The sequence below is a fragment of the Rhinoderma darwinii genome, chromosome 6 (assembly GCF_050947455.1).
Source record: "Rhinoderma darwinii isolate aRhiDar2 chromosome 6, aRhiDar2.hap1, whole genome shotgun sequence".
Lineage (NCBI taxonomy): Eukaryota > Metazoa > Chordata > Amphibia > Anura > Rhinodermatidae > Rhinoderma > Rhinoderma darwinii.
Genome location: NC_134692.1, coordinates 136,638,692 through 136,664,735, shown reverse-complemented (window position 1 = coordinate 136,664,735; position 26,044 = coordinate 136,638,692). Strand labels below are relative to the sequence as shown.

General features: G+C 44.6%; 2 long non-coding RNA genes across 3 annotated transcripts; one reads left to right on the top strand and one right to left on the bottom strand.

Annotated features, from left to right (window-relative positions):
* LOC142656514 (uncharacterized) lies at nucleotides 1–26,044 on the top strand. Of its 2 annotated transcripts, XR_012849704.1 has the most exons (4): nucleotides 1–70; nucleotides 19,099–19,205; nucleotides 20,149–20,319; nucleotides 25,795–26,044. It is a non-coding gene; the product is annotated as an uncharacterized LOC142656514 (long non-coding RNA). The 2 variants fall into 2 exon arrangements; XR_012849703.1 differs by lacking the exon at nucleotides 1–70 and having other exon boundaries at nucleotides 18,599–19,205.
* Nucleotides 15,865–18,436, bottom strand: LOC142656513 (uncharacterized). The gene is made up of 3 exons (XR_012849702.1): nucleotides 17,865–18,436; nucleotides 16,402–16,674; nucleotides 15,865–16,148 (listed from the first exon to the last, which is right to left on the bottom strand). It is a non-coding gene; the product is annotated as an uncharacterized LOC142656513 (long non-coding RNA).

Below are 26,044 nucleotides of genomic sequence, written 5' to 3'. Positions count from 1 at the left end.
TTTCAGAGCCTCAGGAAATGACAATTAACGATCCCTGGTACAGAACATCACGTATCATATTCTACGTCAGGTAAATAGCATACAAGACCTAACAGAAATAGCAGATCGCAGCTATCCCCCGGCACAGACATCAGGAAAAGAATTGCAGGGGGAGTTGTAAAAGCAACGCACAACTCAGCTCTTTATATGCAGAGTGAAAAGACAGGACTTGCGGGGGTGCGATCTTTTTTCCGCAGACTTCTCGAGGTTGTTGCACTTAAAGGGGTATTCCAGCCGCAAACATATATTAATCTCCAGGGACCCCCACCGATTGCAAAATCAGGCGACCCCGGTCACCCTGAGGAGGAGTTTTAATGGAGCGGTGGTCAAACATACAAAAAAGCCTAGCGCTCAGTCTCCCAATGATCTGACATTTTATCACCTATCCAATGGATAGGTTGTAAATATTTTGGGCTGGAATACTCCTTTAAGGCTAGGGTACTTTGGCTACATTTGGTCGCCGCCATGGTAAAATCGTGACCACGGTAAAATTAGGACCATTATTATTACAAGTATAAATCTACATATTAGAAATATGTGTGACGTCTTTGGTCGCTACAGCTATTAGTGACTTTAATTGGCACCATGTAATTCTTGTTTTCACCTGTGGTGACACTGCAAGAGAAATTTACACTTCCTGCCAGGTTCCCTCATAGATTGCTGATCGCTGGGAGTTTCACGATCGGAAATCCCCTTGACCAGCTTATTTGGGGGTCCTGTCTAACCAAAAGAGATTGTCCAAATTGGAATACCCCTTTAAGGAAACAATTGCGGAATAATCTATATTCAAATAAAATACAATAAGACACCCAAATGTATAATGTGCCACTTTCCATCTCAGGGTCCCTGGTTAAAAAGATCAGCAGCCAATCAGAAGCGAGAACTTTTTGTATTCTGGATCAGTTACTGGTGCCAGTTGCCGGGGCTCATGCTGGCACTCTTGTTTATGCAACCACAGGCTCCATAGTGTAAACCTGTTCCCTGCTTTTCTGGGAAGACAGTTGTTTTCGGGTGGGGGTGTTATTTTTCATGTCTGCACACCATCCAGAGTGCCCCCATGAATAGTGCCAGCGGCAATGCATGCTCCCATGTGCTCCGGCACTTTAGTTTTGTCATATGGACATTGTATCGAGTCAAATCACCATTGAAATCAATGTCCACATCCGAACTAATGCTATTCAAGCCTTTTAGCATGTAGACATTGATGTGGATGGTGATTGGGATTGGCAGATTGCTGTACTGCCGGGAGAACAGGACAGGAAGTGTTGTCATGGGGACTGAGAAGTTATAGTCCAAATAAGTTTAATGTTACAGAGAGATTGTAAATAAAGTAAAATATTAAACTCCAGGGTCAAGTTGGGAGGATGGAAGGATTTCCGACCTCTATGGATGGACTTCTACATACAGAACAAGGTACCGTTAGTGTACGTTTACCTCTCTTCCGTCAGGGGAAGAGAGGATCGAAACATTAACCGGAAAGCAACGGTTCCATTTGCAATATGATTGATTTCAATGGTAATTCTTTTGTTTCAGTTGCTTTCCGTTTGTCGCCGTTCGCTAGGTTTCGGTTTTTTGGAAGAAAACAAAAGTTCTGCAGACTGCACTTTTGTTTCCGTTCAAAAAAACTGAAACCTGGCGAACGGAGAGAAACGGAAAGCAACTGAAACAAAAGAATTACAATTGAAATCAATGGTAATTCTAAGGGTATGTTCACACGGCCTATTTACGGACGTAATTCGGGCGTTTTTGCCCCGAATTACGTCCGAAAATAGCGCCTCAATAGCGCTGACAAACATCTGCCCATTGAAAGCAATGGGCAGACGTTTGTCTGTTCACACGAGGCGTATATTTACGCGCCGCTGTCAAATGACGGCGCGTAAATAGACGCCCGCGCCAAAGAAGTGACCTGTCACTTCTTTGGCCGTAATTGGAGCCGTTATTCATTGACTCCAATGAATAGCAGCGCCAATTACGCCCGTAATTGACGTGGCGTTCAAGCGCCTGCACATGCCGTTACGGCTGATCTTACGGGGATGTTTTCAGGCTGAAACATCCCCGTAATTTCAGCCGTTACGGACGCCCTCGTGTGAACATACCCTAACGGAACCGTTGCTTTCCGTTTAATGTCTCGATCCTCTCTGATGGAAGAGAGGTAAACGTATAGTAACGCTAGTGTGAATTCAGCCTTTAGGGTATGTTCACACGAGGGCGTCCGTAACGGCTGAAATTACGGGGATGTTTCAGCCTGAAAACATCCCCGTAATTTCAGCCGTAACGGCATGTGCAGGCGCTTGAACGCCGCGTCCATTACGGACGTAATTGGCGCTGCTATTCATTGGAGTCAATGAATAACGGCTCCAATTACGGCCAAAGAAGTGACAGGTCACTTCTTTGACGCGGGCGTCTATTTACGCGCCGTCATTTGACAGCGGCGCGTAAATTACGCCTCGTGTGAACAGACAAACGTCTGCCCATTGCTTTCAATGGGCAGATGTTTGTCAGCGCTATTGAGACGCTATTTTCGGACGTAATTCGGGGCAAAAACGTCCGAATTACGTCCGTAAATAGTGCGTGTGAACATACCCTAACCCTAAAGAAATTCCCACAGCTGTATTTAGAGGGGCCCCCTGAGATCAGATTTTAGGGGCCCAGTTTAACATTATTGAAAGCACAGAATCCCTGATGATAAATAGAAGGTAAAGCGTCCATTTGCGGTCACTTCAGGAGAGGTCATTCTGCGGGTGGAACTGTCCGGGCAGCTGCACTCTATCTGTAATCTGAGAGGATTGGGGAATAATCTGTACTTTTCTATACACAGTATTCTGGGTTATCATCTATTCTGGCTCACGTTCCCGCAGTAACTTGTGAAGGTGCGAAAGATGAGGACACACTGGGTCAGAGGACTTTATTGTATCACAGCTGAAGTCTCCGTAAAATGTGAGAGATAACAAACGTGTTCAGGGGGGGGGGATAACCATCTCACGTTCAGTCCTGGGGTCTCCTCATACAAACCTTTACACCGTCCTCGCCTGTATCCAATATCTATGAACAGTGAGCTGATGTATCTAAGCCTATCATGTGTGATACTGTCTTAGGCCAGATTCACAAGAAAGTGGGGAAACGCGAACGTGAAAAATGTGACGTTTTTGACAGCCGAGTTGCGCGCGTGCGGGTTCTGTTTTTACGGATCCCCATAGACTTGAGTCTATGGAGGGATCAGTGAAAACGTAATAAACGCGGTCCGTTGAAACAATGGCTGTGTGAACGGCCCCATTGAAATACATCCGTGTGACGGCCGTTGTTTTAACGGACGTATTCTACGTTCGTCTGAATTCGACCTTAGTGTATGTAAGTATCATGTGTGATGCTGTCTGCTAAACTGCTGTATCTAAGCCTATCATGTGTGATACTGTCTGCTGAGCTGCTGTATGTAAGCCTATCACTGTCTCAGTGTATGTAAACCTATGATGTGTGATGCTGTCTGCTAAGATGCTGTATCTAAGCCTATCATGTGTGATACTGTCTTAGTGTATCTAATCCTATGTATCAGTGTATCTAAGCCTATAATGTATGAAATAGTCTCAGTGTATTTAATCTTATCATGTGTGATACTGTCTCAGTGTATCTAAGCCTATGATATACTGTCTCAGAGTATCAAAGTTTATCATGTGATACCGCCTCAGTGAATCTAAGCCTATTATATGTAACACTGTCTCAGTGCATCTAGTCCTAACATGTGTGAAACCATTTCTGTGTATCTAAGCCCTTTTATATGTGATATCGTCTCAGTGTATCTAAGCCTATTATGTGTGATACGATCTCCGTGTATCTAAGCTCTTTTATGTGATATAGTCTCGGTGTATCTAAGCCTATCATAGGTGATACAGCCTCAGTATTGAAGTGTTTTTTATGTGTGATATTGTCTCATATAGAAAATATTTTTCCCTCAGCCGCTGCTATAATGGATACAGGCGTCTTTTACCTTTGCTAACAGCCACCCTGCCCAAGATGTTCTGCAGCAGCTTCCATCTCATCGCTAATCGAGCGACCGCCAGCAATAGAAGTGTTGTTTGAGGGTCTCCCTGGCCCTCCATGTAATATGATGTCTATTGTCCTGGGCCGGACTCATCTGCGTCTCTGGAGATAAATGAGGGGGTCTCATTAGGGCGGACGCTGCACACTCATCGCCTGTTGCTTTGATTTGCTGTTTGCAATATGAGGACCATTTACCTCCGTAGACTCCCCCTATACGAGTAAACTTTATGTGACCCCCATGTATCATACACGCCGAGGGGGGCACTGGGGCAGCTGCAAATATCAGGGCACAGTGACCAGATACTAATGGGTTAGGACTGTCATACTGCTTCGTGAATGGATGGAGACGCGCATTTCTTCTCAGCTCAGATTCGTCTCTAGAATTGTCCGAATAGACTGAAAACCTGTGCTTAGTCCTGCTCACACAGCTGCAGTTTGTTACAGTGGACCAGTGTAGATAAAGCTGCATTCACACTGCGTACGGGGGAACAAGGCAATGTTTCTTTTCTCTTTTGTTCTCGGGAGTCTTTCCTATTTTTGATAAGAAAATATAGACAGGAGAGCAGATTGTAGACTACTGGTAGTGGGAATGCAGTCTGGAGTCCAACGCAGGGGTGAAATGTGTGCTGCTGCTGTGTTTAGCTCACAGAGGATTGCCTAGGCTGATACATTGTAGCACAACCTCAGCTGCGTGGCAGGACAAGGCCAGGATGTAAAGAAGAATGTTTCTAATCACTGACAGCAAGCACTGGTACATTGTAGATGTGTCAGAACTAGGGGGGAGATTTGTCTTGTTGCTGTATTTAGCTCACAGAGGATTATCTAGACTGGAAACAATTGTAGCGAACCTTCAGCTGTGAAGAACAATGTTGAGAAATTGAAAAGTATAAAGTATATTTGTAATTAATTATATATTAGTGGTTAATCTCTTTAAATTAGGACATCTGCTGCCAATGAAACCACTGAACAACCCCATTATACTCTTGTTTTGGGAGGGGGAGCATGTCCTTTATGTCAAAACGAACAGGCCTTGTTGCCCATAGCAACCAATCAGAGCTCAGCTTCCATTTCTTATGCTGCTGTGGAAAAATGAAAGCTGCACTGTGATTGGTTGCTATGAACTACAAGGCCAGTTTTTCTCTTAGACAGTTTTGATAAATGAAGCCCTTTCTTTTGATTGGCTGTGAGGCATCACATGGCTGCATCCTTGGCGCCTAATCAATGTTATCCTCATTGGCATGGTTTTCAATTGGGGCATACAGTAGCTGCTATAAAGAGGACCGTCCCCATGGCGACCATAGCATTTAATTACCCTGGGGCCGAAGAATACAATAACAATATTAGCAATGGCGGCAAACCATGAGTAATAACTCCCATCATTTCAAATGTACGCTCCATTACTGCCAAGCAAGGGATCAGTCGTTAATCTCCCCATTGATGGCCACCTATAGATTAACCTTGTTGATATCCAAGCCTTGTCCCTTTTTTGGTGGTGTCATGGCTTGGCGGTGTTGGGGGGCAGCGGTGTCGTCATCAGAGAACAGGCCGAGCAGGTCTAAGCTTTGTACTTCCGTTGAATCCCACCCAGATAATGCAGTCTCATGGGTGACCTGGCAGCTGTCCGCCTTCCTCTGACCTTCTGCTCCTCTCTCCCAGCCATGTGATTAATCCTGTGTGCTGGACACCTGTCCTCTCCAAAGTTAGAGGTAGGGGACAATGTGGGACCAGATCCAAAGCCGCTGTGAGAAGGTTTTAGTGCAGCTTCCATCAACCCTGCGCCGGCCCTTTAACTGTATGTGAATACAATGGGAGCCATGTATAATACTGTATTTGTCTAGGTTTAGGAAAGTAAAAATAAAATCTATTCAGCTGCTACTTAGTCCTGTATGTATTAGGGAAAGCTGGGTGATAACTAATACGGAGACCATTAATGTCCATGGGCGCTTCTATTACTTCATAACTAAGCAGATTTGCCTTTCAGAAGTGTAGGAGACCTGGGTGACAACCCAGGATTTTTTTTTAATCATGTTCATAGAGGTTGTCACCCAGCTCTCCTAGACTTCTGAATGGCAAACCTACCTAGTTATACATCCGCCACTTCAGTATGACTGCATAAGGGCATGCCTCCTATCGGGGCATTATACTGTGTGTGGGGGGCACTATGGGGACATTATAGTGTGTAGGGGGCACTATGGGGACATTATACTGTAAGTAGAAGCACTATAAGTCCATTATACTGTGTGGGGGCACTATGGGGGCATTATACGGTGTCGGGGGCACTATGGGGACATTATAGTGTGTAGGGGGCACTATGGGGACATTATACTGTAAGTAGAAGCACTATAAGTCCATTATACTGTGTGGGGGCACTATGGGGGCATTATACGGTGTCGAGGGCACTATGGGGACATTATAGTGTGTAGGGGGCACTATGGGGACATTATACTGTAAGTAGAAGCACCATAAGTCCATTATACTCTGTGGGGGGCACTATGGGGGCATTATACTGTGTGGGGGGCACTATGGGGACATTATAGTGTGTGAGGGGCACTATGGGGACATTATAGTGTGTAGGGGGCACTATGGGGACATTATACTGTAAGTAGAAGCACTATAAGTCCATTATACTGTGTGGGGGCACTATGGGGGCATTATACGGTGTGGGGGGCACTATGGGGACATTATAGTGTGTAGGGGGCACTATGGGGACATTATAGTGTAAGTAGAAGCACCATAAGTCCATTATACTCTGTGGGGGGCACTATGGGGGCATTATACTGTGTGGGGGGCACTATGGGGACATTATAGTGTGTGAGGGGCACTATGGGGACATTATACTGTGTGGGGGCACTATGGGGACATTATAGTGTGTGGGGGGCACTATGGGGACATTATACTGTAAGTAGAAGCACCATAAGTCCATTATACTGTGTGGGGGCACTATGGGGGCATTATAGTGTGTGGGGGGCACTATGGGGACATTATAGTGTGTGGGGGCACTATGGGGACATTATACTGTAAGTAGAAGCACTATAAGTCCATTATACTGTGTGGGGGGCACTATGGGGGCATTATACTGTGTGGGGGGCACTATGGGGACATTATAGTGTGTGGGGGGCACTATGGGGACATTATACTGTAAGTAGAAGCACTATAAGTCCATTATACTATGTGGGGGGCACTATGGGGGCATTATACTGTGGGGGGGCACTATGGGGACATTATAGTGTGTAGGGGCACTATGGGGACATTATACTGTAAGTAGAAGCACTATAAGTCCATTATACTGTGTGGGGGGCACTATGGGGGCATTATACTGTGTGGGGGGCACTATGGGGACATTATAGTTTGTAGGGGGCACTATGGGGACATTATACTGTAAGTAGAAGCACCATAAGTCCATTATACTGTGTGGGGGGCACTATGGGGGCATTATACTGTGTGGGGGGCACTATGGGGACATTATAGTGTGTGGGGGGCACTATAGGGACATTATACTGTGTGTGGGGGGCACTATGGGGACATTATAGTGTGTGGGGGGCACTATGGGGACATTATACTGTAAGTAGAAGCACCATAAGTCCATTATACTGTGTGGGGGGCACTATGGGGGCATTATACTGTGTGGGGGGCACTATGGGGGCATTATAGTGTGTGGGGAGGCACTATGGGGACATTATAGTGTGTAGGGTCACTATGGGGACATTATACTGTAAGTAGAAGCACTATAAGTCCATTATACTGTATGGGGGGCACTATGGGGGCATTATACTGTGTGGGGGGCACTATGGGGACATTATAGTGTGTGGGGGCACTATGGGGACATTATACTGTAAGTAGAAGCACTATAAGTCCATTATACTGTGTGGCGGGCACTATGAGGACATTATAGTGTGTGGGGGGCACTATGGGGACATTATACTGTAAGTAGAAGCACTATAAGTCCATTATACTGTGTGGCGGGCACTATGAGGACATTATAGTGTGTGGGGGGCACTATGGGGACATTACACTGTAATTAGAAGCACTATAAGTCCATTATACTGTGTGGGGGGCACTATGGGGGCATTATACTGTGTGGGGGGCACTATGGGGACATTATAGTGTGTGGGGGGCACTATGGGGACATTATAGTGTGTGGGGGCACTATGGGGACATTATACTGTAAGTAGAAGCACTATAAGTCCATTATACTGTGTGGGGGGCACTATGGGGGCATTATACTGTGTGGGGGGCACTATGGGGACATTATAGTGTGTGGGGGGCACTATGGGGACATTATACTGTAAGTAGAAGCACTATAAGTCCATTATACTATGTGGGGGGCACTATGGGGGCATTATACTGTGGGGGGGGCACTATGGGGACATTATAGTGTGTAGGGGCACTATGGGGACATTATACTGTAAGTAGAAGCACTATAAGTCCATTATACTGTGTGGGGGGCACTATGGGGGCATTATACTGTGTGGGGGGCACTATGGGGACATTATAGTTTGTAGGGGGCACTATGGGGACATTATACTGTAAGTAGAAGCACCATAAGTCCATTATACTGTGTGGGGGGCACTATGGGGGCATTATACTGTGTGGGGGGCACTATGGGGACATTATAGTGTGTGGGGGGCACTATAGGGACATTATACTGTGTGTGGGGGGCACTATGGGGACATTATAGTGTGTGGGGGGCACTATGGGGACATTATACTGTAAGTAGAAGCACCATAAGTCCATTATACTGTGTGGGGGGCACTATGGGGGCATTATACTGTGTGGGGGGCACTATGGGGGCATTATAGTGTGTGGGGAGGCACTATGGGGACATTATAGTGTGTAGGGGGCACTATGGGGACATTATACTGTAAGTAGAAGCACTATAAGTCCATTATACTGTATGGGGGGCACTATGGGGGCATTATACTGTGTGGGGGGCACTATGGGGACATTATAGTGTGTGGGGGCACTATGGGGACATTATACTGTAAGTAGAAGCACTATAAGTCCATTATACTGTGTGGCGGGCACTATGAGGACATTATAGTGTGTGGGGGGCACTATGGGGACATTACACTGTAATTAGAAGCACTATAAGTCCATTATACTGTGTGGGGGGCACTATGGGGGCATTATACTGTGTGGGGGGCACTATGGGGACATTATAGTGTGTGGGGGGCACTATGGGGACATTATACTGTAAGTAGAAGCACTATAAGTCCATTATACTGTGTGGCGGGCACTATGAGGACATTATAGTGTGTGGGGGGCACTATGGGGACATTACACTGTAATTAGAAGCACTATAAGTCCATTATACTGTGTGGGGGGCACTATGGGGGCATGATACTGTGTGGGGGGCACTATGGGGACATTATAGTGTGTGGGGGGCACTATAGGGACATTATACTGTGTGTGGGGGGCACTATGGGGACATTATAGTGTGTGGGGGGCACTATGGGGACATTATACTGTAAGTAGAAGCACCATAAGTCCATTATACTGTGTGGGGGGCACTATGGGGGCATTATACTGTGTGGGGGGCACTATGGGGGCATTATAGTGTGTGGGGAGGCACTATGGGGACATTATAGTGTGTAGGGTCACTATGGGGACATTATACTGTAAGTAGAAGCACTATAAGTCCATTATACTGTATGGGGGGCACTATGGGGGCATTATACTGTGTGGGGGGCACTATGGGGACATTATAGTGTGTGGGGGCACTATGGGGACATTATACTGTAAGTAGAAGCACTATAAGTCCATTATACTGTGTGGCGGGCACTATGAGGACATTATAGTGTGTGGGGGGCACTATGGGGACATTATACTGTAAGTAGAAGCACTATAAGTCCATTATACTGTGTGGCGGGCACTATGAGGACATTATAGTGTGTGGGGGGCACTATGGGGACATTACACTGTAATTAGAAGCACTATAAGTCCATTATACTGTGTGGGGGGCACTATGGGGGCATTATACTGTGTGGGGGGCACTATGGGGACATTATAGTGTGTGGGGGACACTATGGGGACATTATAGTGTGTGGGGGCACTATGGGGACATTATACTGTAAGTAGAAGCACTATAAGTCCATTATACTGTGTGGGGGGCACTATGGGGGCATTATACTGTGTGGGGGGCACTATGGGGACATTATAGTGTGTGGGGGGCACTATGGGGACATTATACTGTAAGTAGAAGCACTATAAGTCCATTATACTATGTGGGGGGCACTATGGGGGCATTATACTGTGGGGGGGGGCACTATGGGGACATTATAGTGTGTAGGGGCACTATGGGGACATTATACTGTAAGTAGAAGCACTATAAGTCCATTATACTGTGTGGGGGGCACTATGGGGGCATTATACTGTGTGGGGGGCACTATGGGGACATTATAGTTTGTAGGGGGCACTATGGGGACATTATACTGTAAGTAGAAGCACCATAAGTCCATTATACTGTGTGGGGGGCACTATGGGGGCATTATACTGTGTGGGGGGCACTATGGGGACATTATAGTGTGTGGGGGGCACTATAGGGACATTATACTGTGTGTGGGGGGCACTATGGGGACATTATAGTGTGTGGGGGGCACTATGGGGACATTATACTGTAAGTAGAAGCACCATAAGTCCATTATACTGTGTGGGGGGCACTATGGGGGCATTATACTGTGTGGGGGGCACTATGGGGGCATTATAGTGTGTGGGGAGGCACTATGGGGACATTATAGTGTGTAGGGGGCACTATGGGGACATTATACTGTAAGTAGAAGCACTATAAGTCCATTATACTGTATGGGGGGCACTATGGGGGCATTATACTGTGTGGGGGGCACTATGGGGACATTATAGTGTGTGGGGGCACTATGGGGACATTATACTGTAAGTAGAAGCACTATAAGTCCATTATACTGTGTGGCGGGCACTATGAGGACATTATAGTGTGTGGGGGGCACTATGGGGACATTACACTGTAATTAGAAGCACTATAAGTCCATTATACTGTGTGGGGGGCACTATGGGGGCATTATACTGTGTGGGGGGCACTATGGGGACATTATAGTGTGTGGGGGGCACTATGGGGACATTATACTGTAAGTAGAAGCACTATAAGTCCATTATACTGTGTGGCGGGCACTATGAGGACATTATAGTGTGTGGGGGGCACTATGGGGACATTACACTGTAATTAGAAGCACTATAAGTCCATTATACTGTGTGGGGGGCACTATGGGGGCATTATACTGTGTGGGGGGCACTATGGGGACATTATAGTGTGTGGGGGGCACTATGGGGACATTATACTGTGAGTATAGGCACTATAAGTCCATTATACTGTGTGGGGGGCACTATGGGGGCATTATACTGCGTGGGCTGAACTGGGTGTATTTGGGGTGGGGCGGGGTTAGAGGCGTGACTTAATACTACATTTTTTTGCAGGTGTTGTCCCTCTTTGCAATCTAAGATAAAGGGGCATCGTTAGGTGGGGGGCGGCTGGTGGGGCATGTGCCATGTATGCCATTTTTCTTGGCCAGGGTTTTTACATACAGGGCTGGCCCAGTGAACTGAATGATGAACAAAAGCCCAGCTTTGACTCTTGCTGCAACTCTAGATATTTTTGCCATTCAGGATGCTAGGAAAGCTGGGTGACATTAAAGTGGCAGTTATAATGGCAGCGACGGCATATCTTAAAGCTCCTAGGCCCCTATGCAAAAGCTGTCTAACTGGTGTCTACTTATGTGGCAGAGGGGCCAAATGCACCAGGGCCCGTATGCAACTGCTGTCTTTGCACCCTCTCTAATATGACGGCCATATTGGGCATCACCCAGCTTTTCCAGATTCTGATATACATAAGGAATGTCTGATTTATTTTGTTGAGGATATAAAATGTAAGGAAGTATTAAGGGTTCAGCCTTGAATCCCAGCAGCCCCATGTCTCAGCATGGTGACGGGCCGAGTCTCCAGTAATATAATGTAACCAGGGTGACAGCGCATTATGTATTATGGGCAGAAGTCGTAGTATCGGCTCCCTGTCCGGTCTGGGTCGGTATAATATCTTAGCCGGGGAACGCTTGGCTCTGATATACAGATTTCATTAAAAAAAAACCAGCGCCAATGAATCCCAAGTGTTTGTGCTGAGGAATTATTGTGCAATAATCCCGGTTTGTTTTATGATGGCGGCCTGCGTTCCACTGCATGTGAGATACCACCGAGTCGATGACCCGGTGACATCGCCCTATATCTCACAGTATGGACCCCATTTACACACCGGCACTTTATCCACATTGTCACAGGTACATTTCACCCCGGGTGAGATATCATTAGGATATAAATACTCCCGTCCCCGCTTCTACTGATTTACTGGGGCTTTTTTAATCAATTCAAGGATAACAAAACGGAAACGGTGAGGCTGTCACCCAGCTTTCCAAAGACCCTGAAGGTCACATAAATATGCATTGTTATTTAGAGTTGCATATACAGCTGTGTTTTATGAAATATTATTCGGGATCTGAGGAAAGCTGGGTGATTGCATGTTGTGTTTTTGGGGGGCAAAAATGCAACAGAGGGTCGTTGTAGTGACACCATTGTTGCAGGTAATTACCCACAACTGTTGGATGCGGATACAACATGCAAATGGATATGTGGCCATGCTCCGTCAGTGGGAATTCAACCCCACAAAGCAACACGGGTCGATTACCCACCTTTGATTAACCTTTGCTATATAGTCAGAAAATGTAAAATCCACTTTTTTACTTTTACTCCATGGAATGTAGAATTTTAAAAAAAACTCCTGTTGCTACCTGGAAACCATCAGCAAGTAGGTTATCTGCTGTTGACGAGAATTACTATATTTTAATTCCAATTATAGTCTGTGTACGTGTACATATATAGAGGAGTGAGTACATAATAAAGATCAAAATGGTGCCCCCACCCAGTTTAGTCCAAACTGGGACAGGAAGTCCTAATTTTTGTTTGCCCCCCTCCTTCCTCCTTCCATGTTCCTTGGGTTGATTCCATTTATTGTAATGTGCTGTGCAGATTTTCATCCCTCACTAAGAAAAGGGCATTAGTTAAGATGTTAATGAGCCAATCAGCTCTCAGAGTGCTGCGTATTAGGACATATTAAAAATAAGAGATCCACCAACGGCAGCTTGCTGACAGTTTCCAGGTAAAAACATGTGGTTTTTTCTTACATTACATAAAAAATTAACTGACAAAAGCAGCAGAAAAAGTAATATAGACGCAAAGAACATGGGACGGGGCTTAATTTAAAGAAACCTTCCATTTAGATCACATGACCTGACGTATACCACCATGATTCGATTTATCCTGGCGACAGCTAACTCAATCTCTGGCATTTTGCAGCACTGGCGGATGGGAGGCAATGTGAACATTGTACATGGAGCGCTCATCCACTTCCGGGGGCTCAGATTATGTCTGTGATGGGCCAACAAGGGGCAAATTAACTTGATATGAACTCCATATATTCCATTCCCTATAGAGCCGTATGCAACTTACTTAAAGAATTCTTCCAGATTATTAGAAAACAAATCTTATTTTTCTGACCTTTGCCCATGAAACCTCCTCCTGCTGTGGAGAGTGAGAGGACGCTGGCATTATATTCTGTGTGTAAAGTGTTCTTAAAGGGACAGTAAACTAAAGTCTATTTTCTCTCCGTTTGTTGTGCAGTTGAATACAATCTATTGTTTCTCTTCTGTATGAGTATTAAATATGTGCCGTGTGAGTGCTGAGTGGATACTATTTTGGTTCTGTTTATGTGCTGAGAGTAATATATGTGTGTTGTGGGTCTACTGTTTGAGTAGTGTGTAGTGCTGTGTGGATACTATATTGACACTGTATACGCCGTGTGTACTGTATGTAGTGCTGTGTGTTCTGTATGTGTACTGTGTGGGTATTATATTGGCACTGTATATGCTGCTTGTACTGTATGAAGTGCTGTGTGGATACTATTTTGACACTGTATACGCCGCGTGTACTGTATGTAGTGCTGTGTGGATACTATATTGGCACTGTATATGCCATGTGTACTGTATGTTTGCTGTGTGGGTAATGTATTGTTACGGTATATGCTGCGTGCACTGTATGTATACTCTGTGGGTACTATATTGGCACTGTATATGCTGTGTGTTCTGTATGTATACTCTGTGGGTACTATATTGGCACTGTATATGCTGTGTGTTCTGTATGTGTACTGTGTGGGTACTATATTGGCACTGTATATGCTGTGTGTACTGTATGTATACTGTGTGGGTATTATATTGGCACTGTATATGCTGTTTGTACTGTATGTGTACTGTATGGGTACTATATTGGCACTGTATATGCTGTTTGTTCTGTATGTGTACTGTGTGGGTACTATATTGGCACTGTATATGCTGTGTGTACTGTATGTATACTGTGTGGGTACTATATTGGCACTGTATATGCTGTGTGTACTGTATGTATACTGTGTGGGTATTATATTGGCACTGTATATGCTGTTTGTTCTGTATGTGTACTGTGTGGGTACTATATTGGCACTGTATATGCTGTTTGTACTGTATGTGTACTGTGTGGGTATTATATTAGCACTGTATATGCTGTGTGTTCTGTATCTGTACTCTCTGTGTACTATATTGGCACTGTATATGCTGTGTGTTCTGTATGTATACTCTGTGGGTACTATATTGGCACTGTATATGCTGTGTGTACTGTATGTATACTGTGTGGGTATTATATTGGCACTGTATATGCTGTTTGTACTGTATGGGTACTATATTGGCACTGTATATGCTGTTTGTTCTGTATGTGTACTGTGTGGGTACTATATTGGCACTGTATATGCTGTGTGTACTGTATGTATACTGTGTGGGTACTATATTGGCACTGTATATGCTGTGTGTACTGTATGTATACTGTGTGGGTATTATATTGGCACTGTATATGCTGTTTGTTCTGTATGTGTACTGTGTGGGTACTATATTGGCACTGTATATGCTGTTTGTACTGTATGTGTACTGTGTGGGTACTATATTAGCACTGTATATGCTGTGTGTTCTGTATGTGTACTGTGTGGGTAATATATTGGCACTGTATATGCTGTTTGTACTGTATGTGTACTGTGTGGGTACTATATTAGCACTGTATATGCTCTGTGTACTGTATCTGTACTCTCTGTGTACTATATTAGCACTGTATATGCTGTGTGTACTGTATCTGTACTCTCTGTGTACTATATTGGCACTTTATATGCTGTGTGTACTGTATCTGTACTCTCTGTGTACTATATTGGCACTGTATATGCTGTGTGTACTGTATGGGTGCTGTATGGATACTACATTGTTACTGTGTATACTAGGTGTACTATATGAGTGCTGTGTGGCTATTATTAGCGTATGTGCACACACAAAATTAAAAACGTCTGAATATACAGAGCTGTTTTCAAGGGAAAACAGCCCCTGATTTTCAGACTTTTTTTTAGCAGCTCGCGTTTTTCGTGGCGTTCTTTACAGCCGTTTTTGGGCAATGAAATACGGCTCCAAAAATGGCTCAAGAAGTGACATGCAATTCTTTTTCGCTGGCGTTTTTTAACAGGGCCGCGTAAAAAACGCCCCGTCGGAACAGAATGACGTTTTTTTTTCATTGAAATCAATGGGCAGATGTTTGGTGGCGTTCTGCTTCCGATTTTCCAGACGTTTTTCATGTTATTTATGGCCCGAAAAACTGCTGAAAACACTACGTGTGCACATACCCTTAAACAATAATCAAGCTTTATATACATAACACCGGAAGACCCCTTTAATCATAAGGTAGTCTGAAAGAATATTGAAAAACCCATAGACATGACGGTGGTCAGTGAGTCATGAAACCATCCTGAAATCTCCAGTGTGGCCAACACCTCCATTACTCATGGAGTAGAAAACAATCATGTTCTTCACATATCCTGGAAATTGTAATTCTGCCATATTGGATCCTTCCGAACAGCAATGACGCTCATTATCTGCTAAGGCCGATCGTCATATTGTCCTCGGTGGTCAGAATAAACCGTTCGGACTATGACCCTATAACTGATATAATGGAGGAGAAAATGACATGTGATTATAGATAATGACTTATCATCCCGGTCTGACGACAACGCCTGCGGATGGAACAATTGATATAATCCTATAGAACTGTGGAGATGTCAGACGTATAGATAATAATGAGACCGAGCCATCGAAATAAGGACATTATCCCTTCAAGCTTCTACGTAAGTGAAGTCTAATCATTGTAGAATGTAATAAAAAGTTATAGAACTTTTCATGAAACAATAAAAAAAACCTTGAATGACTCCAGACCAGAAGTAACAAGCCGTGTCTGAGGACGCCCTGTTCTGCGCTGTGATGATACCGTAACATGTCAGTGATGGGACGCCCAGATTAGCGCAGCAGCTGCTGATCTCCTCAGCTCTTCATATCTCAATATCATGTGGGACAATCTTAACGGAACTTCGGTTGCACTTTAACAGAAAGTCGGGTCTTAGATTTGTTCTTATGTAAGTGGCAGGCGGACGGGCGACAAATGACTGGGCAGTTGCGATTAACTCCTTCTTTACTGTGGATGCAGCAAACAAACTTTAAATGGCTATGTTCACACAGGGCGGATACGCCGCCTAAAAGCACACAGCATATCCGCTGCAGGGGGATTTCGGTCGAAAAACCGCACCAAATTGTGGTAAATTTTTTCGCCCGGAATATCCGCTGCGGAATACTGCACAGGAAAAAAAAATACAATGGCGACGCGTCCCTCAGACGTCCTGACATCATGACGTTCTGCAGCCCTGGGATGACGTTTCATCTTATGTGAGCCTGTGATTGGCTGCGGCGGTCACATGGGATGAAACGTCATCCCAGAAGGCCAGCGTGGATGAAGAAACACGGAATTCTGGGTAAGTGCAAGCTTTTATTTTTTTCGGAGTTGCGATTCCACTGGAAAAATCACAACATCTATTATTTGTTGTGGGTTTTACCTCCCCATTGAATTCAACGGGAAAACCCGCAACCAATAAGCAGCGATTACACAAGTACAATTGACGTGCTGCGGATTTTAAAAAAAAGAACAACGCACCACAGGCCAATTTCTGAGCGTTTGTTCCGTTTCTCATTTACGCAGCGTGTGGATGAGATTTGTGCAAATCTCATCCACTCTGCTGCTACTGTACTATGTTGCGGATTTTCCGCAACTATATCCGTTGCGGAAAATCCGCAGTATTTACGCTACGTGAACTTGCCCTAAGGATATACACACTAAACAAAAAACGGCTGTGAAATGCGGAGCTGTGTTTAAGGGAAAACAGCCTCTGATTTTCAGCCGTTTTTTAAGCACCAGGCGTTTTTTGATTTGTTTTTTTACGGCTGTTTTTGGAGCTGTTTTTCTATTGACCCAATGAAAAACGGCTCCAAAAACGGCTCAAGAAGTGGCATGCACTTCTTTTTTACAGGTGTTCTTTTACGGGCCGTTTTTACAAACGGCGCGCAAGAAAAAACGCCCCGTGGGAACGAAACGCCGTTTTTTCAATTGAAATCATGGGCAGATGTTTGGAGGCGTTCAGCTTCCGTTTTTTCAGCCGTTTTTCGGGGAGGTTTACGGCCTGAAAAATGGCTGAAAATAAGCCGTGTGAACATACCCTAACAGTGCAGTAGCAACAGGTTGAATGACTATGAATATATATATACACGCAGTCAGTCTGTTACTCCGAACTCCGAGCGACAATGAGGACACTGCAATGCTTTTGGAATTCCCACCTTATATCAGAACAGTCTCTTTTCATTCAACGGAAGATAATATCAGAATAGTCCAAAGGGACAACTCAAGCCTCAGTATAAAGTCTGGGTGGCCGCTCCCTTTGTATTATGCTCTCCGGACACAGGTGATCTTTTCTGCATCGATGGCCGCTTCCTGTCCTTCTCCGATGCAGCCACAGTTTTGCTAAAGATTTAACTCTGCTGTTGACCCCAGCACAGATGCCCAGTGTCTGGCCGCCTTGTCTGCTGCTCAACTTCCACTCAGGTACTCACTGGCCTGCTCCTCTGCACAAAGCTTTTCTGCACGCAGCAGCTTATCTGTACACAACTCATACAGACCCCTTCTGGAGCAGATCTCCTTACACGTGCACTGACCGAAAACACCTCATGTACCCACTTCCTGTTCGGGCCAAATCTCCTTCCCTGGAAACAGCCTCTCCAACTAGTCACTTCTTCTATAGGTTACAGATTAACAGTTATTTTTCTCTCCCTTGGGGTGACTGAAAGGGCGTATGCATCATGAAAGCAGCCCAAGCAGCTGCTATGAGGCCCATGAAGAGAGGGGGCCCAGCTTGGATTGCCACTATTCCCCTTTCCAGTGGGAGATATCACCCCATGAAAGAAAGCTCCATTGTGATGTCATTATAGTTTCCTACCTTGTAGATTGTTATATAAAGGGTCATGAAGCTGTAGATGAGACGATCACTAGCCATATTGGACATATAGACAGTCAACTGATACATTGTATCTGCCTACAGCCACCACTAGGGGGAGTTTAATGCATACTGTATTATTATTGAGTTCTATATAAAAGCAGTATGCAGTAAGCTCCCCCTAGTGGTGGGTGAAGGCAAACAGAATTTTATCACGTGTTCAAGGGTGGACATTCACTTTACGGCACTTCTGATATCGGGACATACGTCAAACCTAAGTTCATTAAAAATAAACTCCAATCTGCTAGGAATCTGTAATTTCCAGATATGCAGATATTTACCCTCATCATGAGGTTCATTTTACAATGACGGTAACAGGAATTCTTTGTTGAAATTTCATTTTGGGACATCAAACTAGTTATTGTAATGGAATTAGGATGATAATTCTTCCCATGTTCAGAATTTCCCTTCACTGATGTTTCTCTAAACTAATAATGGTGAAATAAGTCTCTCAAACAAAGAACCTTGTATTTTTTTGATTTGACATTAATTTGTGTTCCTTTGGCCCGGGGCACATCTAGTCTGGGTCTGTAACGTAAAGGTCACTGGTTAAAAGTTCAGGATGTGATCTGCATCCATTGAGGGATCTGGCTGCTGTGCCCTCTAGTGGCAGGATCTGGAACTGCAGGTAATAATAGTAAAGTAATAACACAGTATAATATAAAGTGTAACATCCCCCTACTGCAATTTATAAGAATATTAGACGTCACCAAGGAGTTCCATGACCATATAAAAATACGAGGCCGCCGGCTTAGTGCTGTTAAACAGGCCACATGAACTCTGCGGTGACCTCTTATTATATAATTTATAGCAGAGGGCATATTATTCCATATAATTCACACAGTAGCAGCTGCAGAACCTCTTTGTGAAGACATATAGATAGCTCCTGAAAAAGCTCTGCAGCAGCTGAGGTTTGCATTAAACAGTATGTCCCAACTCCTACAGAAGAAGTGGCGCAGCAATTTTGTCTTGCGCTGTCACTTTGCACCAGTAGAAGTACCACCCACAATGTCCCCCATAGCAGTGCCATCCATAACATCCCCCATAGAAGTACCACCCACAACGTCCCCATAAAAGTACCATTACCAAAGTCCCCCATAGAAGTGCCATCCATAAAATCCCTCATAAAAGTGCCATACACAAGGTCCCCCGTAAAAGTGCTATCCAGAATGTCCCCGTAGAAGTACCATTTACAATATGCACCATAAAAGTGCCATCCAATGTGCACCATAGAAGTGCCATACACAACGTCCTACCGTAGAAGTGCCATCCATAATGTCCCTTACATAAGTACCACTTACAATGTCCCACATAAAAGTACCTTACACAACGTCCTCTCATAGAAGTGCCATCCACATTGTCCCCATAAAAGTGGCATATACAACGTTCTCCTTAAAAGTGCCATCCACACCTTCTCCCATAGAAGTGCCGTCCATAGTACAGCAACCGCTATTTACCTGGGTCACTTCACTAGAGTGGCTATTGTTCAGATGTTACTTTTACCTTCCATTTTGTATGTATTTCGGACTGTGATTGTCGCGGTGACCAACGCTTATTTTGCTAAATTGCAGAAAATTTTGTCAGACTTCATATGGGCAGGGCGGAAACCTAGAATTAGATTCAGGACCATGACCAGATCCTGGACCAAAGGCGGTATGGGAGTACCGGATTTGAAAAAATATTACTTGGCGGCTATTTTGGATCAAACAAAATTCTGGTGGAACAATTCGCACAAAAAAACGGTGGGTGAACATTTTGGGATCCCATTAAATGCGTTATTCTGTTTGTCATCATCGCCCCTTTACAAGGTTTCTAATAAATTGTCCAGTATTTCAGCTTCCATTTCTGCATAGAGATCGCTTTGTACATGTACCTCCGCATTAGATATGACTATTCTTGGAGATTTACCCATCCAATTCTTGAACACACGTATTCCTGAGCTGGACCTCCGTAATTGGACGGTAGCAGGTGTAAAGACAATTGGACTTTTATTCTCTGGAGATTCCCTACACACGTTTGAACATATCTCTCGTACTTAGGCGATGTTCACACGCAGTGACCAAAAACGTCTGAAAATACGGAGCCATGTTCAGACGAAAACAGCTCCTGATTTTCAGACATTTTTGTAGCAACTCGCGTTTTTCGCGGCGTATTTTATGGACGTTATTGGAGAAGTTTTACAATGGAGTCAATGAAAAACGGCCCAAGAAGTGACATACACTTCTTTTTCGCGGGCGTCTTTTTAGGCGCTGTATTTTCACAGCGACGTGTAAAATAAAGGCTTGTGGGAACAGAACACCGTAAAACCCATTGAAAGCAGTGGGCAGATGTTTGTAGGCGTATTAGGGGCGTTTTTTCAGGCATATTTCGAGGCGTAAAACGCCAGAATTACGTCTGAAAACACTGCGTGTGAACATACCCCTATTCTCTTCCTGCAAGAGATTTTTATAAATTCCTCCAAATCCGTCATGCATTACACAAAACTTCAATACACTCGCCAACATTCCCAGCGGTTATATATCAGTTCTTTGCATCTCTTAGGCCTGCTCTTTGAGGGATTTCATTGTTTTATAAATTGTTAGTGCAACCACAATTGATAAATGACCCCTCTTATATTCTTAAATGGGAACAAGATCTAAATGTTACTATAAATTTGGAAGAATGGTATACTGCCATCAAGGTTCTTAAAGAGGCTCTGTCACCCCATTATAAGTGCCCTGTCTCCTATATAAGGAGATCGGCGCTGTAATGTAGGTGACAGTAATGCTTTTTATTTAGAAAAACTATCTATTTTTACCACTTTATGAGCGATTTTTAGCTTTATGCTAATGAGTTGCTTAATGCCCAAGTGGGCGTGTTTTACTTTAGACCAAGTGGGCGTTGTACAGAGGAGTGTATGAAGCTGACCAATCAGCATCATGCACTCCTCTCCATTCATTTACACGGCATATAGTGATATAGCTATATCACTATGTGCAGCTACATAAACACACTAGAACATTACTGCAGTGTCCTGACAATGAATATACATTACCTCCAGCCAGGACGTGATGTGTATTCAGAATCCTGACACGTCTGAATCTTTTCTGTGAGATTTCCAGCAAGGCAAACGTAATCTCGTTTCAAATGACAGTTTACATCGTAATCTCGCGAGATTACGTTTGCCTTGCTGGAAATCTCACAGAGAAGCTACAGAAGTGTCAGGATTCTGAATACACATCATGTCCTGGCTGGAGGTAATGTATATTCATTGTCAGGACACTGTAGTAATGTTGTTATAGTGTGTTTATGTAGCTGCACATAGCGATATAACTATATCACTATATGCCGTGTAAATGAATGGGGAGAAGTGCATGACGCTGATTGGTCACTGATTGGTCAGCGTCATACACTCCTCTGTACAACGCCCACTTGGTCTAAAGTAAAACACGCCCACTTGGGCATTAAGAAACTCATTAGCATAAAGCTAAAAATCGCTCATAAAGTGGTAAAAATAGATCGTTTTTGTAAATAAAAAGCATTACTGTCACCTACATTATAGCGCTGATCTCCTTATGTAGGAGGCAGGGCATTTATAATGTGGTGACAGAGCCTCTTTAAAGAGGCTCTGTCACCAGATTTTGCAACCCCTATCTCCTATTGCAGCAGATCGGCGCTGCAATGTAGATAAGAGTAACTTTTTTTTTTTTTTTTTAAACGAGCATTTTTGGCCAAGTTATGACCATTTTTATATTTATGCAAATGAGGCTTTCTTAAGTACAACTGGGCGTGTTTAAAGTAAAAGTACAACTGGGCGTGTATTGTGTGCGTACATCTGGGCGTTTTTACTTCTTTTACTAGCTGGGCGTTGTGAATAGAAGTGTATGATGCTGACGAATCAGCATCATCCACTTCTCTTCACAACGCCCAGCTTCTGGCAGATCACGCTGTGACGTCACTTCCTGCCCCAGGTCCTGCATCGTGTCGGACGAGCGAGGACACATCGGCACCAGAGGCTACAGTTGATTCTGCAGCAGCATCAGCGTTTGCAGGGAAGTAGCTACATCGACTTACCTGCAAACGCCGATGCTGCTGCAGAATCAAATGTAGCCTCTGGTGCCGATGTGTCCTCGCTCGTCCGACACGATGCAGGACCTGGGGCAGGAAGTGACGTCACAGCGTGATCTCTCGAGAACACGCTGTGTGTCTGTGCACTGCGAGAAGCTGGGTGGTAACGAAGAGAAGTGGATGATGCTGATTCGTCAGCATCATACACTTCTATTCACAACGCCCAGCTAGTAAAAGAAGTAAACACGCCCCGATGTAACACACACAATACACGCCCACTTGTACTTTAACTTTAAACACGCCCAGTTGTACTTTTGCAAGCCTCATTTGCATAAATATAAAAATGGTCATAACTTGGCCAAAAATGCTCGTTTTTTAAAAATAAAAACGTTACTGTAATCTACATTGCAGCGCCTATCTGCTGCAATAGCAGATAGGGGTTGCAAAATCTGGTGACAGAGCCTCTTTAAGGGAATATCCAAGAGCACAAGTTATTGCGAGACGTCCTTTATCTTACTCCCGCGCACATTTCTAAAATGAACCCAACTTATCCACATTATTGCTGGAGAGGCTGCGGCTTGATAGGCACATACAGACACGTCTGGTGGGATTGCCCCCTAGTTTACTCGTTTTGGCTGGCAACGGCGGGTCTAATAAAGTCTGTTACTGGTCTCGGCGCTCACATACAACCGACATTAGCATTGTGTTTTATTGGCATGTCAGAATTTGATGTGGAGGTGCGAACAGTGATAGATCATATTATACTTGCGGCCAGATCCATGATCGCGAGAACTTGGAAATCCAATTCTCCTTTAACTGCCAAAGAATTACGTCAACATGTACAATCCGCACATAACATGGAAAGACTGTTGGTTAAATCGTCCCATTCTATTACTCAGTTTGATAAGAGATGGGATCCATGGGTTCCATATTACACGTCTCAGGTCCCTCATATAAGCAACTCTACTCCATCAAAAATTTGCAGGTGTCACATTCTTCAGATAGGGGATGTGGATTACCCTTTGGTCCGAGGGTCCTATTAGAGGTCTTTTTTTTTAGGATCGCGGTCATTAATATGCAAAGGTGTTGATATTTGTAGCGATGTATTGTATCTTCAGGGTGAATATGTGAGCAATGTTTTAAATGTTCTATGTGTTTTTCTCTGTTTTATTTTATGTTGTGCACGCACTGTTGTATATAAGTGATACATTGAGATTTATTGTTTGGGTTCCTGTGAGCACCCCATCTTTGCGGAATTGTATCATTTTCTGAAAGTTGCTATTTTATATGACTTTGGAAACTAATAAAAAATTAAAATTTAAAGACTGTCCCCATGGAAGTGCCATCCACACCTTCCCTCACAGCAGTACCATCTACAACATACCCATAGAAGTACCATCCACATTGTCCCCCATGGAAGTGCCATCCACACCTTCCCTCACAGCAGTACTATCTACAACATACCCATAGAAGTGCCATCCATATTGTCCCCCATGGAAGTGTCATCCACATTGTCCCCCATGGAAGTGCCATCCACGCCTTCCCTCACAGCATTACCATCTACAACATCCCCATAGAAGTATCATCCACATTGTCCCCCATGGAAGTGCCATCCATATTGTCCCCCATGGAAGTGGCATCCACACCTTCCCTCACAGCAGTACTATCTACAACATCCCCATAGAAGTGCCATACATATTGTCCCCCATGGAAGTGTCATCCACATTGTCCCCCATGGAAGTGCCATCCACGCCTTCCCTCACAGCATTACCATCTACAACATCCCCATAGAAGTATCATCCACATTGTCCCCCATGGAAGTGCCATCCATATTGTCCCCCATGGAAGTGGCATCCACGCCTTCCCTCACAGCATTACCATCTACAACATCCCCATAGAAGTATCATCCACATTGTCCCCCATGGAAGTGCCATCCATATTGTCCCCCATGGAAGTGCCATCCACATTGTCCCCCATGGAAGTGCCATCCACATTGTCCCCCATGGAAGTGCCATCCACATCGATCCTCATAGAGGTACCACCCACACCTTTCCTCACAGCAGTACCATCTACAACATCCCCATAGTAGTACCATCCACATTGTCCCCCATGGAAGTGCCATCCACATTGTCCCCCATGGAAGTGGCATCCACGCCTTCCCTCACAGCATTACCATCTACAACATCCCCATAGAAGTATCATCCACATTGTCCCCCATGGAAGTGCCATCCATATTGTCCCCCATGGAAGTGCCATCCACATTGTCCCCCATGGAAGTGCCATCCACATTGTCCCCCATGGAAGTGCCATCCACATCGATCCTCATAGAGGTACCACCCACACCTTCCCTCACAGCAGTACCATCTACAACATCCCCATAGTAGTACCATCCACATTGTCCCCCATGGAAGTGCCATCCACATTGTCCCCCATGGAAGTGGCATCCACGCCTTCCCTCACAGCATTACCATCTACAACATCCCCATAGAAGTATCATCCACATTGTCCCCCATGGAAGTGCCATCCATATTGTCCCCCATGGAAGTGCCATCCACATTGTCCCCCATGGAAGTGCCATCCACATCGATCCTCATAGAGGTACCACCCACGCCTTCCCTCATAGCAGTACCATCTACAACATCCCCATAGAAATGCCATCCACATTGTCCCCCATGGAAGTGCCATCCACACCTTCCCCTATAGAAGGCACAACTTAAACTGTTCCCCATTAAGAGAAAAATCCCAGTTGGTGAGTTTGCGGTAGTCACTAGGTCGCTTGGAATAATCTGACTGTAAGTTTACCACAATTCACACACGATCTATGTACACGGCCATATTATGTATCTGTGTTGAGTGGATCTGTCATATGACGTCCACCACCTGTATGGGCCAATACTGAACCTGTACCTTCCATTTTACATGTAAGCACATAGAGGTGTTGGCATATGCCAATGCATGCCGTCATGTGGGTATTCTTTCCTTTAAGTATTGTTCTTAGGGGACAGTATAGGAAGTAAGGCACCACATCCACAGATCTCACTGGGTGCATTAGAGAATGATCCCCCCATAGACCAGTCCGAATATCGTCCATACAGTCAGCGACTGGTACTATATCGGGCAGGTTATACCCCGGTGCCATCATCTCACATCATTATTATTTTTCTCTCAAGTCAGGAGCCTCATGAGGGAACCATCAAGGAATCAAGATAAATCGTTTTTCCACAAAGGCTGAAGATGGACGTCAAGTCTTTAATTTCCTCCAGACGTTGCGTGATTCCTCGCTGGCAGGTGCCGCGGTAATGACTCATTAATGAGTTGAGTGTTTCACCTTAATTAGGCTCCGATTTTCTGCCAGTCGTTTAGGCTGCCGTACAAACCACGCCGTTACCGCAGTATTGCAATTAAAACCATGTTTCACCA